This window comes from Condylura cristata, unplaced genomic scaffold, assembly GCF_000260355.1.
Source record: "Condylura cristata isolate star-nosed mole 26May11 unplaced genomic scaffold, ConCri1.0 scaffold00021, whole genome shotgun sequence".
Classification (NCBI taxonomy): Eukaryota; Metazoa; Chordata; class Mammalia; order Eulipotyphla; family Talpidae; genus Condylura; species Condylura cristata.
This window is the reverse complement of record NW_004567122.1, coordinates 16,026,709-16,045,358: the sequence shown is the minus strand read 5'-3', so window position 1 is coordinate 16,045,358 and position 18,650 is coordinate 16,026,709. Positions and strand designations below refer to the sequence as shown.

General features: G+C 42.1%; 1 long non-coding RNA gene across 1 annotated transcript; it reads left to right on the top strand.

The window, feature by feature from the left end:
- Positions 1-9,263: 9,263 nt before the first annotated feature.
- Positions 9,264-13,639, top strand: LOC105853915. Its single transcript, XR_001145656.1, has 4 exons — positions 9,264-9,350; positions 11,800-11,856; positions 12,864-13,071; positions 13,399-13,639. It is a non-coding gene; the product is annotated as an uncharacterized LOC105853915 (long non-coding RNA).
- Positions 13,640-18,650: the final 5,011 nt, after the last annotated feature.

Genomic DNA, 18,650 nt, shown 5'->3' with positions numbered 1-18,650 from the left:
TCAAAGAAAAAGCAAATTTCAAAAACATCTTGTTTTAAGATTTCCTTTCCCCCCATACTGTATTTAATTTAAAAGCACAGAAACATAACTCATCAAATCAACATACCCATTTTTATTAATGATTTGAGAAAACAAGTATATTTTAGGATGAGGGTTATAATTAGTATACCCTAAACATATTTGATTAACTTCTTAGAAACATACATGCTGCTTTAACAAAGGCTCCAGAAATGGTTAGTTTCTGTTTCTGACTCTAAATTTCCTGGCCCGTCGGGTGAAAATGACATGTCTCATAATGTGCACCAACTAAGTGGGGTCCACGCCAGGAACAGTCCATGAGAATGTTTCCTGCAGAGAGAAGCTGGCCATAATGAGATGATTGCCCTTGTAGTTTTGCTGAAGTCATGTTGCTGTGATTTGTTTTTTCAAATGGAGGATCTGGGAAGTGAACTGTAGTCACTTTTTCTTTTTGGTGTGTTGTGCCCTGGTGAGTGCAGACACAAGTGTTTGCAACAATTCCACATCCGACCCATTCAGTCACCCCCCCCCGCTCCACATACAGGCCTAGTCTTTCCTGACTAGTTTCATTCTGCCGATGGTTTTCATGAGCCTTCCCACTTCGCTGAGTGAGTGAGTGATTTCTCTGTGTGGAAGAAATGCTTAATTTGGGGCTGAATGTTGGGCTCTCAGACTGTATGCTGCTCCCTCAAGACTGTAACACTATCTGCTTCCCTGTTAGCCCTTCCTTCATCTCTTACCAGTGCTCTTTGATCAGCTCCTCTATAAAAGGGGACTCACTGAGACATCATTGCAGCTTCACAGATAACAAGGCTGGTGACATAGTTTGACACAGATATGTCTAAAATGATTATTTCTGCTGTTTCCTCAGCACTTACTAAACTAAACGAATGTGAGCAAATACTGTTTTTTTTTTTTTTTTTTTTTTTTGGTTATGGAGACCAACAGTGGTCTCGTATTTATCTAACAAAAGCAAAACATATCAGTCTACCAGAATCTAGAATCATGCAAAGATTTGCATTTCTTGTGAAGGATTGAGTTCTGTAGGGAAAAAAACCAGACATAGGGAAGACTGTATATGAGTAAATCACTTTTCCCTCCACGGACCATCAAACTAAACCACACTGAGGATATTCTCGGGGTATACAGCTGGAAATGGAGAAGCAAAACCAAATTCTAAGAGCAAGGCAGACAGTCACGCTTTGAGGTTCAGTTCGCTCATTTCTCTGACAGCCTTTGGTACACGGTAGGTCTATCTGTGAAATTATGCAGTATGCTAGAGGTCTCTCTCATGACATTTGAGCAAGTTCTAAGGTTTTGTAAAATGCTGGGTGTTTCTGTGGTAATTCATTTCTGTAGCAACCTCTGATCAAAACCCCCTAATCCATCACTGTTTGGAAGCCAAATAGTCATTTTCACGCTCTGGACTGACAGCTGGGCCTGTGTGGCTTATCCAACAGATCGGTGTGTGAGGGTTTGCTTACGTACATGAAAGAGACATGAACAGATACGGACTGGTATAGACGAAGGGTTTTCAGATGAGTAGTTCTTGGATATCTTAGGCCATATTTTGTGCCATGAGGCACAGCTGGATACGTTTCAATATGGTAGTATCGCAAGCTTTTGATGCAGGCAGAGTGGGTGATTTTCAAGACCCTAAGCATACTATTTTACGTTTATAGAAATTTGTTTTTGAAGATGAGGGGGAATCACATGTGTTGGGACATTATGTCACAGTTCGCCAAGTTAGGCTCTCATACACTGCTGGGATCTGACTGTGGCTGGTGATGGTGTGCTGTGTGGAGGCTGCTCTGGGGCTGCCTTAACATGTGGCTGCTGCATGTGGGCTTGCAGAACTGGCCTGCTCCACTAGTGTGTGCAGTGGGATTGCAGGTAGGTGGCACTAGTGAGGCAAGCCAGTACTTGCCTGGGGGGTGGGGAGAATTAAGCAGAGGCGCTCTGCTACTGGAGGTAAAGAGGACTGGCAGGACCCTGTTGCAGGTAAACAGGGGGCCTCACCTGGGCAGCAACTGCTTTTTGTCAAGGACAGCCTTTTCTGATAGCTCTTCACACTAGTTCTGGCCATCTGAAGGGTAGGAATGGGCCATCCCTTGGGTTTCCCCAGGGTGTGCTCCAAGAGGGCATTCACAAGCGGGGGCGTGGGGAAGGTCGCAGTGCCAGCTGCTCAGTTCCGAGTGCTTACATCCTCTGCACTCCCTACTGACTGGATAGAAATGGATCACGGACATGAAACACTTCCATGCTCAGGTGCACACACCCAGGGTTGAGGCAGGATAGAAAACTGGGGGCTAAATAAAAGCATTTATACAGTTTGTCTCCAAAGATTTTTTTTGGCTACATAATTTTTAAAGGTCCTGAGATAGAGCAAGAAAAACCTATTTTTTTCTATACTATACTAGTGGGTGTACACAAAAATTATTTTCCTGAAGGCAATGTGAGATTGCAGTAATGGTTACTAAAACTACTTGAAAGAAACCCACTACCCCAGTAATGTGTTTTTAAAAACTTAGAGCAAATATTTCTTGAGCAAAAAAGGTTTTTCCTGTAGATTGTTACAGAATTCAGGGAATGTAATTACATGGGACCTATATTCAAAGTCTATTGGCTGGCAAGTTAAATTTTGCAGTATCCAAAAGTTAGGTGGAAAAATTTGCTTCCTACATCTTTCTCCTTGACTTCAAATGTGCCTTTCCGTATGGGCTGTGATGCTGATAAAACTGTATTGAACTGGACTTAACCGTTTAAAGGTAATGTAACAGATTTTAAGTACTCCCTCAACTGAGTTCAGGTAGCATGAAAATGCTTGCAAAATTCTACGTGAATTTTCTGAAGTATTTTAATTAGAGCTTTAATAACTTTAATGACTGTCATTTGTATTCTTCTAGAAGAACTCATTTGTGTTTTTTCTAGGAAATTCTTCACCCTTTAACTAAAGATAAAATGCCACAAACCAGTAAAATACCTTAAGCTCATTCAAAACATAGGATCTGTAGTTTTTTCTATTTGTAATTAATCTTATATGTGATTTCTCACTGGTATCATTTTGATTACTTGAGAAAAATCTGAGTTGGTGTTTACTATTTTACATTTCTATTAACTTTTAGGCTTCTTTTTCTCAAATGTGCAGCTTATATGTGTAGTTTCTAAGCAGACATTAAACTTTGCTAACATACTGGTTTGCCAAAGTTCACATTGTATCTTCTTTTGACTCATAGTTCATTCATAAATGCATTTAGACATGGAAATTCCTGCGACATTTCCCTGTCTTTCCATTTAAAAGCACAGTAAGATTCATTGATCACATGTAATAATCAGTTCCTCATTCTGCAGTTTTATGGAGGAAGAAAAAAATTGTTTCTTTTAGATGAGTAATAAGTGTATCCCCTCCACATGTTAGTTACTGTAAAACTATTTCCATTTTTTTCTGATAGACTGTTTCCTATACAATTTTTTTTTTAACTTTGTGCATAAGCCTCAAACTGGTTTCTACTAGCACCTGGGCGACATTCTCCAGCTCATGCAATAATTTCTACCCTGTACTTACCACATTTATATTAAATTCAATCCTTTGGTTCTACTGTTCAGACACACTAACACAAAACTAGTGGCCTAAAAGCATCTCTTTTTAATTTTGATTTTCAAAGTGGATTAAAATGCACTCAAAATAGAAAATCTTCTTTCTTAGAAATATAAAATAATCACGTGATAAATGACTAATTCTTAGACCTGAAGCTGGCACTTAGCTCCCCTCATTACCACATAGTTGACAAGTACTAGTTTCTCCGAGTTTTGGTAGTGGCATTACTGTTCTACAGTTTTCTATATCACCAAAAAAATTAAGAACAAAACAGGTGCCAAAACCCCAAGAATGTATGTAAATGTTTCATTTACTTTAGGAGGTACTAAAATACTCCTAGCAAAAACAAATACCAATCACTATAAACAACAGTCTGTACGTTTATAACAGTAGTGATGTCTCATAGTCAGGCAGGTTCATTACTGCAAATACTAGATGAAGTTGCAATAAAACAACAGGGTTATTAATACTTTCTGGTGGTTTTATTAGGTAAAGACTAAATATAAATTCTAATTTTTATATAGGATTAAACAATAAAAAATGAATTATCATTCTAGGTATAATACTCAACTTTTTAACATCGATAGTGGTACAAAATTTGTTAACATCACCAATTCACCTGTATTTATAACATGGAAATAGGCTTACTGTACAAAGTCATCTAAACATTTGTGTATTCTTTCCCCCAAACCAGTGTTACGATGCATTTTTCAATTAATACCCTACTTGAGAGAATTATTTTTGGTCACTGAAATCAGCAAGCTCAAACGATGGTGGTTTGCCTTAGGGAAAAGTCCTGTCGCTTGTTGACAGTCTTCCTTTCTAAAACGCCTCGGGACTCACCTTCCACCTTCCTGTCTCCATGTACTTCTGCACTGTGGCAGTCTTCATGAAATACTTAACAAGAAAATGTTAAATGTAACATTTTCATTTCTTTGCATCCATGCCCAGATTTAAAATTTTGCCTCTAAGGATGTACTCTTTACTCCTTCTCCAGTTTGTGTTCAGGTATGAATACAGAAGACCAATGAAATTCTTGGTAGATGTGGGGGGAATATTTTGAAGAGCTTCTCACTTCTAAATGCAACTGTCTTTCAATAAATTGTCAGTGGCTGAAGAACAACAGCAGGTGTGTCGCTGGAATAGGCTGCTGCTTCCTAGTTAGGAAGCCATCATACAATAGCTGAAATAGCAACAACATATTCAATAAGCTGGTTTTATAGCATAGTGTAAGAAATAACTACCATCCCCAGGTCAGTCCCAGAAGAACAGACTATTTTATAGGATAAGGATTTTCAGATTAGAGGGGCTGGAATTTGCAAGTTGATGACAGTTGCAGAAGACTAAGGAGGTTGGAGGGTGGTGAAAACAGGTAGCTACATAAAGCAAAAAGCCAGTGGAAAATGACCACGTGAGGTTCAGGTAAAACTTTCTTTTGTGGTCTGTCTCTTAACTTGCCGTATTTACATTTTGTCCTCTGGGGACAGTGATGGACCCCACAGAAGCAAAGCCGAGCCTGGCAATGTTCACTGGGGAGTAGGGAAGAGCTCGTAAACCTCCCAGGAATGCAAGCGGTAATGTGGAGGGAGATGGTACATGAGTCCAGGATCAAAGCTGTAAACACCTGCTTAAGTGACTTAATTAGACAAATTAGTAGTAAATACAAATTCAACAGTAAAATTAGTAAGATAATGAGCACTAAATTCTAGGTGTTGGAATGCTCTGAGTACAGAGTCCCGTGTGACTAAACTGCTTGAGACGCTGGCCTTGCTTTGCACTGAGTTCTCTTTGTCTACACAGAATCACAAGTAGGTTGCTGTCGCTGCCAGGGAAGACACCATGGCCTAGAGTGCTTGTGGAGGGGGAGGCACCCTGTTAAAACCCAATTCTCACGGAACTCGCTTCTCCCAGGGCTGGAGAGAGCTATCACTGTTATATCAGGCTGAAACTCACCTGATGGCTACTTCCTCAGATGGCTTTGAACAGTCAGCTGTTTTATAGAAACTTCTTACTTTCTGTACTAGAGCTGTAGGAGAGTTCTTTGGGGGCTGTCACGTCGTCATTCTTGTTGAAATCCTTGAAGATAGTTTCGTGTGAGTAGGTATCATTTTCAATTGAATCAATTACCTGTTAAGATAGTGAATGCAAAGGAAAACACTTCAAAACCGTGTACCTTAGCACTGTTCACTACTTCCTGGTAAATACATTGCTCTTTATATGACTTTTGTATGGAAATGGTTGGTTTTACTTATGTGACACATACTTTGTTTTAGATGAAGAGGAAGTTCCCAGAGTTCCTCACGCCACCAATACACTGCTTTCTAAAAAGCAAGCAAGGTTCATGACCTCACTATCCTAATTACTTTTTCAACCTTCCCCAATTTTCCTTTCATCAAATGAGTTCAGTCTTCATCCCTGTAAGCCTGACTCCCAGGAGGAAATTACATAGATTGAAATAACAATAGGTGATTGGCATTATCTATACCTACAGTTGTGAACAATGAGAATGGTGCCTATTTCAAATTACAAGGTTAGTTAGGTACATTAGAAATCTGAGCTAGTTTCTGATAATTTTTTTGTTACTCCAGCCACAGTAGTGGGAGATAATAAGCGTCATTTGCCAATCAGAAACATGATTTGAGTTTTCCCCTTTAATTTGCTCAGACTTAGGGAACCACTGGGAATGTTTGGTCCAATAACTGTAGTTTGTTCTGCCCTTACTGAGAGACCAGATTTTAAATTCTGTATTTAAATTCAAGTACTGTGTAATCAAAAATTCATGATATCCCTAGAGACAGTTGAGTGAAGATGTGGAGAGAAATGATTAAAGGACCTTGAGTTGGCAAGATAAAAGTGTTCAATATGTATAGTTTGTCAAAGGGTAAAAGGAAGAGACAACTGCCCTCAAACACCAAGCTGAGGTGTAAACAATGAAGCAGGGTTTTAAGTACCAGCGAGGAATGATGGCAATAAATGGAGAAGACCTCTTTCGAGTGGACACATGTCAGGAGCATTTCTCCAGGACTCGTGAATCTGTCAAGCAGAAGTGCGACTCCAGTAACATCTAATTTAGAGAAGGTAGAAACCCAGAATCATTCTCAATGGAAAATTGCTTGCTGTAAAGTAGATTTATATTACTTAATATTCTTCCTAGTTTTTATTTCTTGGGGCTTCAGCTTAATTTTCTCTGGAGAAATGTCAGACTTTGTTCCTATCTGTTCTGACTCATGCTTTCCTAAGCCCATCAGTGTCATTTCTGCCTTTTCCTTTCTTGCCACTTGAGTGTACATCTGTGCTGAATTTCTAGTTGTCTCAGGATCACTCTCATAATTTTCTTTGCATTTGAACATTGGGCAATTCTTCAAATCCTTTTAGAATTCTCTTAGGTCTCCTACGACTCCACCTCCATAAGTAGGAGGTATCTTTTCACATTTCTGTAGCCACTGATCCATGAATGCAAACAATTGGGGGGAAAGGTTGGGCCTGCTGTTAGATAAAATAATCTATAAATGAGTCTGAAGGATCAGCCCAGGGTCTAGAACAGGGAATTAAACTGCAGCAATGCACATTTTTCTTCTAGCTGACACTTTTTGCTGTCTAGTGAGAACATTATTTAATGAAGTAGTCGAAGGTGGGGTCTAATTGAACTCTAGCTTGCCTTCCTTTTTTGGCTCGCCACATGCTTGTCTTATTCGATGCCTTCAGTTGGGGCCTCTGTGTGTCTTGGACTTGCTCATAGGCAGCACATTCCTGGATCTGCCTTTTTGCCCATCCATTCTGTGTTGTGCTGAATTTTTATCATCCCTCTCTCTAAAGTACCTTTCTAGTCCTTATTTGGCCCTTGTTCTGCTTTGTGGGATAACCGCTCCTTAAAATTGACACTATGGTGTCTGAAAACCAGCCGGATACCCCTTTCCCTAACTCCCATCCTAGCTCAAGTATTTGTGTTAACTCCTGAAGCAGTCTGGGTGACGAATGTAGTCAGACAGGTTGGCACCCCGAGACGGCTGCAGGAGAAAGACCTCATATTTCAGATATACAGTCATTCCTGAAGTAAGACTAACTGGTAAATCTTTCGTTCTTTACATTTGAAGGGGTAAGAGAGATTATACTGGCAATACCAGCAAACTACCTCAGGATGTTTGTTCCTTATCCTAAGAAACTACTGTCCCGTTCTGCCTATCTGCTCACAAGAGACGAGTATTTCACAGCTCAAGGTTTTGTTTGGCTTTTGAGGCACTGTTCAAGTCTAAAGTAATTTAATTTTTACATTTACTTTTGGTTAAGGAACTTCTACACTGCCAGTTGGGCCTCTAAACTATAATTACTAGTAAAATAACTTTCTTAATTAGTACATATTGCCAAGAATTAAGATTTCTGTGTGTTTCCCACTTCTAAATGGTTATCATATTGCAGTTACAAATTACATCGTTTCTTTTTAAATGAATGCCTAATTTTAAGTTATAGTGGCGGGTGTTAATACATTTGTGCCTAAACAAAAGTAACTGTTGATGTCTGGAAAAGGAAAGAAATTGCTCTAGTCTACGTCAACAATGATAAACTTGCTTTTGATGTTTATACCTAAACTTGAAAAAGCTCTGCATTGCTGAGCCCTAATGTACTCTAAAAATCTTTAAGAGTCACTGGATAATTTACAACAATTTTAAGCCAGTAACAAAACCTTGATGACAAGATTCAGAAACAGTAATCTTGAAAGGACTCCTAAGACACAGGCTAGAATTGTTTTCCTCTGAAAACAAACAAGCCAATTTGGGACGTTAAAACTTCCTAGGAAAAAATGGGTACTTTGCGGCATGTGTATTAACCAGTAACAGTGTTCCAGAGTGATAATTGTCTAGTCTGGTGATTCTAAAATGCGACTACAAGATTATACAAGTACCCCTCCATATTGCTTTATACTGCATTAAAATCTCTTCTTACAGCTTATTTACTATAATTTTAAGGTAGCATTGCCCTGATAGCAAAACCTAACAAGGATACCACAAGGCAAAGTCCTCTATCCCTGATGAACTAGATGCGTAACTCAACAATACATTAAAATGTCACAGACCGGCATCAAGACGGAACTATTCCAGGCAGGCAATTGCTAGTTGAATATGCAGAAGTCAACAAATAAGATAGATTTCAGTACTGAAAACATCTGATTAGCTCAACAGAAAGATATCTCATGCATTAGTAGAATTATGTATTACGAAGCTATCCATAGAAAATAGTTCACATAAAATACCTGACTATTACAGCAATATTGAGAAAGAATAACAAAGCTATAGCCATCAAAACAGTTATGTGTTTTGGCATAAAATCAGATACCGATGCTGGAACAAAATAGAGTCCACAAATAAACCCCTGCAGTTAATGGTGAATTTTTTTTTTTTCTTTTGAACCACAGAGGCAAGCATATACCACAGGGAGAAAAAAGTTACTTCAATAAAGGACTGTGGGGGAAATGACATACATTAAAAAAACAAAACTATACTACATATTACCTTATACACAGAAGTTAACATGGATTTTGGACTTGTGACCTAACTTACGAGCATGGTAGTGAGAGTCTTGCCCGTCAAGTCTCCCCAACTACTAAGATCCTAATCGCATAACCCCATTTCCTCTGCAGAGCACACCAAGTGTCTGGAGAAGTCCTTACCTTTAAGGAGTAGAAAAGTGCAGGACCCTGGAGGCCAAACAAGCAATCCTGTCTGGCTCCTGGATGCAGGTAAGAAAACCAGAAACTTGTACCATCACGCCACCTGCTGGAACACAAAGGAAAAGCCTCTAATTGCCAACCTGTTGACTAAAACAGTATAATGTTACCATAAACTGTCAACAGGGATCAGTGCATCAAGGTATAACATTAACAAATACATGCATTCCCAAGTGGGAACGATTTTAAGCAAATAGTACATTAAGGATTTAAAAGGAATAAATATACAACAATATGATCACAGTAGGAATTTCAGTGCCCCACTGTCAGTAATAGCTGATAGTCCAGAGAGAAAATCAACAAGCAGATGTTGCACTTAGAGAATAATTGAAAAATCTCTAAAGTCTGTTTTCTTAAGCCAAGCATATTTAACCTTTAAGTGTCAAAGGTAATAAGCTCTTCTGTGACCACAGCAGTATAAAATTACAAATAAATAACTGGTAAAGATAGCGAAATGAACGTGAGATTTATATGGAGGTAAGGATTGTGTGCCGACATAAAAAGCAATTAGACAAAACTTTTGTTAATCTGGAAACATGAAAGAAGGACATGGAGGTAGTATATACTGCTGAGTAACTTGAAAAACATGAGATAAAGTCGAAACTAAAAAACAAACCAGATGGTGAAATTACCAGGGGTTGGGAGAGAGGGAGGAAGATGGATCTGATAAGCCACAGAGCTGGAATATATATGGATGAGGATGAATATCGGCAATACAGTGCTGAAATCATGTCCTGAGGTCAGGATAGCCTCTGTCAAGTGAAATTCCATGCACCTTCTGTGTACGAAATGAAAACCACAAATGTGTCAAAAGTCTTGAAAACAAGACCTGCAAGAAGAGAACACTGAATCATAAGAATTCAGTGTTTCCATTTGTGACAATATGGCTGGACCACGAGAGCAGCAATCCGTAAAATGCGCGGTAAGTACAGTAATAAAAAGGAGTTACCGGGGGCTTCCACACTGCCATCTACGTGCCGCTTAGAAGTTGCTTCTGTCCTCCCACCCAACAGAGAAGGGAGGTCACCGAGCCGAACTGCCACGCTCAAAACCGCAGAGGTCACGCGTGAGGACACGACTGGCCGTTCCCCGGGGACAGGCGGCTATGTGGGCGCCAGCATGCGAGTGAGGAAGGCCGCGCCGGCGACTCCACCGCGGGGGCGCCTGGCCTGGAACCCAGTCTCGGGGGCGGGCCAGCCTCAGTGAGAGTCACCTCTGTTCACATTCTCAGAGTGTCAGGAAAAAGTTGCTTACAAGGGGAAGGGGATCCTAATCATTTTCAAAAATCCACCGGCTAATTTTAACAAATCTTCCATTAGCAGAGCCTTACTACCTGGGGAGGAACGGCCAAGGCCAGCAGGCCTGCGACCTAGAGCCGCTCACAGCTAGTCTTTACTCTGCCCTTTCACCCAGCACGTCATGGCTGCCTTTCCACAGAACAGTCGCGAGTCAGGCTAAAGTGCAGAAACACAAGGCGGAGAGAGAGCGGGCCCTGACGAGACGGGATGGAACACACAGCCATGATCTGCGATGGATGCAGCTGGGCCCTGGCACTGGACCTCACAAAAGTATCTTACATGTGAGCCACCTTTCCTCTCTCTCAGCAGGGAGAACGCTGGCGAGCGTACTGGACGTGTCCAGAGCACGACTCGCCTCAGAGAGGGAAACAGAACTGCAGCAGAAGCTCCACCCGTGACGGTGGCAGGAGGATGGATTCAGGCCACGGCGGGTGGGCTGGAGGGGTTCGCTGCCCCCCCCCCCCAACCCGTACCTCCGAAGGCCGTTTCAGACGCCAGGATGGAGAAAGTGGGCCTGGGCTTAGTGCTCGTAGATCTGGGTGAGGACGCTGCCGCCTCTAGCTACTCACTGAATCGTCAGAGCTTCAGCAGGAGGAGTCTCAGCGGCTAAGGAAGAGGTTCCTGCTCTGAATAAAGCGTCATTTTATCTCCCCTCTCTCGTACTGGCCGGTGACAAAATATGATTATATTTTTCCTCAATCTTATACTATTTAAAAGGATCACAAGCAAACAAAATTCAGTGCTTTTTTTTTTTTTTTTGCCTGTAGCAAGCAACAGTAGGGAATAGAAACCCCATCAGGTTAGGGAAGCAAAGACTTTGATAAAAAACGACTGACATCCAGCCTGAGATCTGCATACATTTAACCATGCTATTAGAATCTGCAAATGAAAGAACAAAAAGAAATCCTGGTAACCAAAAAGCATTAGAAGGAAAATGAACAGCGTTTATTACAAGGAGCCTTTCAGGAAAAAAAAAAGATCGCATAGCTGGTCGGTAACGAGTTGGCTTTCCTTTATCATCACCTTCTAGTTCGGTGCTCTTGTCCCTAACTCACGTGTTTATGGGCCTCGAGTCTCTGCTCAGAGTGATCTGCAAACACCTGGGGGAAGTGGGCTCTGTTCAATATGGTGTTCATTATGCCTTTGCTTTCACCCCGATCCAGGCTCATGTTCTCGCGGACAGCTGCTCCAGGGAGCCTCTCCGTTGGGACCCTGAACAGGTACTGTGGTGTCTCCCCCTTCCCTAGGGCCCAGGCCTGGCTCTGTCACCGGGGCCCGTCTACTCAGGAGCAGGGCCCGTCACGTGCTGGGCCCGTGAAAGGCAAACCCAAGGCCTTGCATCTGGCATCGAAAGCATCAGCGCCGCTGCACGTGTTGGTCCCACACTGTGCATCTTCCCGTGGGGCCCTCCTGAGGGGCCTTGACTTCCATGCTGGAGACAGCCTGGTCTTTCCTCATTTTTATAGGACCTGTCCTGAGGTCCTGACACAGTAGATTACATAATCTCATACAAAATGCCAGTGAGGGAAGCTGAGCTCCCTCTCCCAAGGATGACACACTGAGTGTTCACTCTTCCCTGTGGAGAGATACTTAGGCCCTCAGGGCACTGAGAAGAGTCTCTCCAAGTTGCCCTTGGAACATACCAGGCTGCTAAGTGCCCTTAGCTGGAGGCAAGTGGCATGTCACCCCACTGCGGGGTGCCACAGAACACCTGCCCACTGACAGGGAATCCGGCCTACTCCCGCCCACAACAGGCAGGTGGCAGGCAGACAGGATACCCCTCAGGGGTAAAGGAGGGAAGCAGTATGCCAAGAACCTAATCTCAGAAGCAGGAACCAAGACTCAAAAATGCTCATCAAGGATGTAACTCCCAAAACAAAAATTCACAGACAAAATTGACTTCCATGTGGCACCTGCAAAGCTCTAACTCCCTTATCAGGGGCCCTTGCCAACATAGTGATGTTGAACAGTGGTGCTATTACCTAATGGGTAGAAGCCAGGGATGCTATTAAGCTCACAATGAATAGAACCGTCCCCACAAAAATTACCTGGCTGCAGTTGTTGATATTGACAAACTTTAGTCAATTATAACTTAGTAAATTAATCTATGTTATAGTACAATAAACTCATTAAGACAGTCACTGTCCTTAAATAGCTTACTAATCAATATAGGAGACGGATCAATACAAAACTAATGAATGCATTCTCTCATGTCACAAAATGACAGCATTTAGGAATGAGGAGACCACTACTGAGGATGCATCAGTTGAATCAAATCCTGAAGGCCTTCCTCTCCAAACAGAAGTAATGCACAGTTTTGTAGCTGGGAATGTAAGAAGGCATTGGAATTGCAGGGCCACCTGGAGACACTGGTCTGTACCCTAGGAGCATGGAAAGCAGCTGACACGTCTCAAACACCAGGATAACTCTGGGAGGTTTGTATATATATATATTTTCTGTTTTGTTAAGCTTCAGGGTGTCTTACATTGATACATAATTTACTGTTGAGAATAGGTAAATTACCTTAAGCAGTAAGGGTGAGGTCATTGTCTTCCCTTTGTTTCTAGACAAAGGCCTGATGTAACTGAGAGAGGTGATCTGTGTACTATGACTAAACTTTACACAAAGCTTCCTGACCCCAAGTCTCTGCTAGCCCTGTTTTAAAAGCATTTAAGAAAACTTTCTGTTGTAAATGTTTTGTCTCACTCGTGAGTATAAATCTCTGCCAACACTTTGAGCAGCTTTTTTTATTTTTTACCCAGGAATGAGTGGAGGGCCTGGAAGCCATCCCTTTGAAACGCAAACACTAAACATCTTACCTCTGTCTGCTGGCCCTTCAGTAAGGGCCAGGCAGAAAGAGCCGATGGCTCCTTCACTCTGACCGCCCTGCTCCCGAGCGTCCACCTTACTTCCCCTTCAGCTCACCCTGATGATAGTCTCTCTACCTTTTGTTTCAGCAGAGTTGATTCCCAGCTCTCACTATTGAAGTTTTCAATAAATCTGTCTTGCCATATTCACAAGCATCTGGTACAATTTTTCTTTTACTCCGAAAAGAGAAAATTTTAAACACTGTAGAGGACAGGATTAAGAGTGACCTGGTAATATTCTGTAAGGTGCTACACAGGGTCTATTTGAGTCCAACTGAATTTGCAGAAGATGTTGGTGTGAGATGTTGTGCAGGGAAAGTGACTGACAGGCCCTGTCTTGTTAAGTTTGGCAAGTTGAATGAGGTGAAAGGACAGAAGAGCAACAACAGTTTGAAGTATTGTCAAATATTTTTGAAGTAATACACAAGCAATAAACCACAGATTCTAGGTAGGGAATACTGTGTAAACCAGGTAATTGATCTAGTGAAAGAAAGCACTGTCCATAAATATAATATTTCAAAGTGTGCCTTTCTACCAATCCATATTTAAAAAGATTTAATCAGTTTGAAAAAAACATCCTGATGAATTTTATTTCTGAAATTCAGAATTAAAAAGAAATTATATGTAAAATGTAAAGAGAAAAATAAAGCACTTTCTAGTCAATACAGGGGAAATATTTCCTACAAATGCCTCATTCATGAAAAAGCTCTTAAACTAAAAAGAACTTCTTCATCCTCTCACATTATTAAAAACACCAAAAGCAATTATAAAGTTCTTTTCCATTAAAATAAAAAATGAGAAAATTGCCCAGGATCTCATCTTTTATGTAACATTCTGGATAACAGGTAGGGTTCTGAAAGAAACCTGCTATTGAGCCGGGTCAGAGAACAAGGCAGGTGAGGAAGCGCGAGACACACCCAACAGAGTGACTCTCACGCATTCCTGGTATCTGGATGTCTTCATTCTATTTCCAATTACAAGAGGGTAATTGTCAGGAATGAAATTTTCTCATCATGACACTAAAGGGAAGAATCCTCTATTTAAAGAGAAAATGAGATGACGTGAGGGAAGAGTTGGTTTCATGTAAGAAGTGAGGGACTGTCCGTTTATCACAAAACACATTATTGAGGAAGAAAATAGAACTTAAGAAGGTTGTAAAACTAGGTCAGAAAGATTGCCAATTTTCTTCCTGGTACGGGACTGTTCCTGTCACCTTCTGCATCATTTCCGACCTAAGTGTGGCCCTGAATGAGGGAGCCCAGCTTTGCCACTTACGATCTCCCTGCCCTGCTCCCAACCTGTCGGGAACTGAGAGCTCCACGCATCTGTGCTCTTTGCCTGTCTGTGAATGCCCCTTTCAACTCTTTTTCAACAGCATTTCATCCCAAGAGATTAAATAGCTCTTGGGAGTGCAGAGTACTTCCTCAAATTTTATCTTCAATCACGTCATTTTCTAAGCACTGTGGCTGTGATCTACACAGATCACTCAGGACGGGATTTGAATTTGCTCACCATAAATATTAAACTGAGTGAGAAGTGTAGCTACTCGAAGAATGACCATGTGACCAAGGCACTATGCTCATAGATGGATCTCGTGTGGGTCTGACTAGACAGGTGCTCTGGTCTGGGGTCCTGCCTGTGTGTATGTTGACGTGACACTGTCAGAGTGACCAGTGTGCTGATCTCGATGTAAAACAGAGTGAAGTGCCACTTTCATTAAATCTCCATCTCCATCTCCATTTTAATCACGCACTGTCTTCTCGTCAGTCACTGCACTTTCTGATACTGACCTCAGCAAAGAAAGATGAGTTAACACGGTACCTTTGAATTTGTAAAAGTACAAACAAAAATGACATATGCCAGAGAATAAGAAAAGTAAAATTCAATGCTTGAGGCTGAAATAAGCATGGAGAGGCCAAATACAGTATTTCACTGGATTGGGAATAGGCCATGAAGCTTCAAAAAAAAGTGAAAGTCCTCACATTGGAAGACAATATTCTCCTGGGTCAACAGGGCTGTACTGAGGGGAAAAGCCACACTATGTGGGGCGATGCCGAGACTCCCCTTGCATGTTCACACATATAAAAAGACAGAAAACAGTGAAAGCTCAATTGAACTGTGCTCTGCTGCTCCCTTTATTGGCGACTGTGGCGTCTCCCCAGACAGTGCAGCTGTCAAGTAGCTGAGCGCTGCACAGTGGCCGACACAGCAGCAGAAGAGCGGCCAGCCCGGTGGAGCAGACCACTCCACGCTGCAGTTTCAGGCTGAAAGAGCTTGCACTTCAGTCATTATCTGTTGTGTTTTTGGAAGTCTCCTTAGCCGATATAACTGAGCTAAACAATGAACGCGCAACCGTAGCGACAAAAGCTTTTACGTACTTTGCTTTTGTTTAATCCTTATCATGTTCATGATGCACTTACAGAATTTGGTTGTTACTGTGCAGTGTTGTCCATGTTGGAGTTCTTTCTCCTTTGAACAAACTGCAGTTGTTTGAAGTGTGCAGTTCCAATAAATGGCACTCCTGCTTATGATGCAGGTGTTTACTTATATTTCTCTATCTCTTGCCAGACATTACAGTGAAATACTGAAAACTAGAGACAGATTTTACACCTTGCTCTGTTTTCTCTCTGAAATGTCCATCCTCTTGACTGGCTCTTGCTAAACGGTCATTTGTGTGATGTTACCTCCTCAGAGAAGGCCCCTCAAGCACAAAGTTCTATCCAGGACTCAATGTGTATGACAATATTCTGCCTTCTTGTCCTTAAAAAATGATCAGAATTTTGATTTCCATCACTGCTCACCATTTCTTTTCTCCTATCAGAATAGAAGCTACTTACAGAGAGATCAGAGTGGCTTTAGAAAACAGCTTTTGTCCCTACTGCCTTCAATGGTAAGTGGCATCAGTGTGAGCAAAGTGCACCTTTTCTGATAAATGTGGGAGCACATAAATGTATACACGTGTGAACAGAGAATATTTGCAAACTTGGATGGAAGGAATGAAACAAGATACTACAAGATTTTAACCTCATCAGCATCCTCTTGACCCCTGGCTCAAGTTCTAAAATAAGTAACTGGATGATCTCTGAAGACAGAGACAGGGCTCGGATTCCCGAAGAGAGCAGGTCAAGCTATGGCCCGTGCCTACTGAAGTACAGAAGGTAAATGAATTCACAGTAAGCCCACCGTGTAGGGGTAACCTCTGAGCATTTGCACCTCCCCCAGAGGCAGGACAGGCCCTGGCACCCTACGGAGGCTTCTTGTTCTCCCACCTGAGTGGCACCCTAGAGCCTGTTACTCAGCCTTCCTGATGAAACAATGTGAGGCATTTTCTCCATGTAACTTTGCAGGATTAGATTTGAGACTTTCTAAGATAATATAAAATAGCTTCCTGTAAAGCCTGGTCATTAATAAATGTTTCTAATAAAAGTTTCTGGGTCTACACTTAAATACTGTGTTGGCAATCATTATATGCCTTACAATGCAATAAATTTTTTTAAGCCGGTAAAATAGGAATTGAATTCTTATTTTTTTTTCTGTATTACATCACATGGAATGAACACCCAGAAGTTGTCCTAGTCATCCCCGTTGTTGAATACTGTCAGCGTCTTCCCAGCATTCCAAACTGAAGCCACAGATAAAAATGACACCCAGTGTGAAATGTAGACCAGGGCAGAGGGACAGTAATATTTCCTACATCTCACCATCATCACAAGCACAATGTACAACTGGGATTTAATTCTTCCCAAAGGGAATCAAAGACTGGCCCCGAGGCTGTTAATGGCTATTCAAGAACACAGCCACACGACTGTTCCCAACAGAGGAACGGCCTTGAGATCTCAGATGGTGGGAAGGGTGGGAAATGGTGGGGGGCCCGGGGGGGAGGTGAGTCCTCTCAGTGAACCCACTGGACTTACTGCCAAAGCCCAAGTACTGGTAAAAGTGCAGTCGCAGGTCCCTAATGTGAACATGTTCTAACCTTGTCACAATTTCATGGGAGGCACTGGAGGGGGAAAATATGAAAGACAGACCAACGTGAAACCAAGACCACTCACTTCCCTTTGGGCGCACCATAGAGCAGGGAGGACAGGCTTCCTCTGCTTTGCCCAGACTGATGCTGTGAGGACTTTAGGAGATGCGTCTCTGGCCTGGAGGATGCGTAAAGCTCTCAGTAGTCTGAATCCTCCTTCACCTTGCAAGGGGATCTTAGCTAAGAAACCTATTGGTGAGGGGTTTCGACTTTGCAAACACGGTGGGGGCTGTGAGTGCACCCCACTGCCCACCTGGGCCCATGGCCATGTGCTTGCCATGGACTACGGGGCACGCGGGTGACAGGGCTGGTCACGTGGGTGACAGGGCTGGTTCCGCAGGCCATCACGACAGCGTGCTACTGCGGATCGCAGCTTAAGCATACACACAAAAGGCACAGCGGAAAGATGATACTACAGATGGAAATGGGACACCAGCGCACTACCACGAACAAGGCTCAGCAGACGAAGGGCTCGTGTCCAGGCAATGTCAGGGCCTGTGGAAGCATGATGGTCCCGGCTTTCCGGCTCGGAGTTGGGGAGCTGACTTTAAAGAGTTCAGGAAGCAGTCATGGGGAGGCTAGCTCAAGTTTGAAATGCTCGATGCAAATAAGCAGATTTAGAACGTCAGAAAAACTTCCAGGAACAAAAAGAATTTTCACCAATTAAATGGAAGCTACTAAAAAGAAAAAAACCCAAGTCACGGGTACATGAAGAATACAGTGAAAGGACTGAAAACAACCACAAAAAGCATAGAACGTAGGTTTACACTTGCAAAGGAAAGACTATCAAATAGACCAGAAAAACCAACAAAATGAGTATCCCTGAAAGTTAGAAAAGAGTGAGCAGGGGCCTATTCAAAGACACAAGGGCTAAGCACTCTGAGCGCCTAAGAAGAACCAGCCACTGCCAGGAATGGGAGAAAACACCTAATTACTAAATGTAAAATGATACATTATGTGAAGTATCTAAAATTAAAAGATGAATTAGATGATTTCACTCTAGTATGATAGAAATGACAAAAAAAAAAAAAAGTGCAAAACTAGCAAATTCACTTAGACTCTGAAAATGAAAGCCGTGACCAGAAACCAGGGAGCACACGGAGGGGCATGTGGCGAGGGG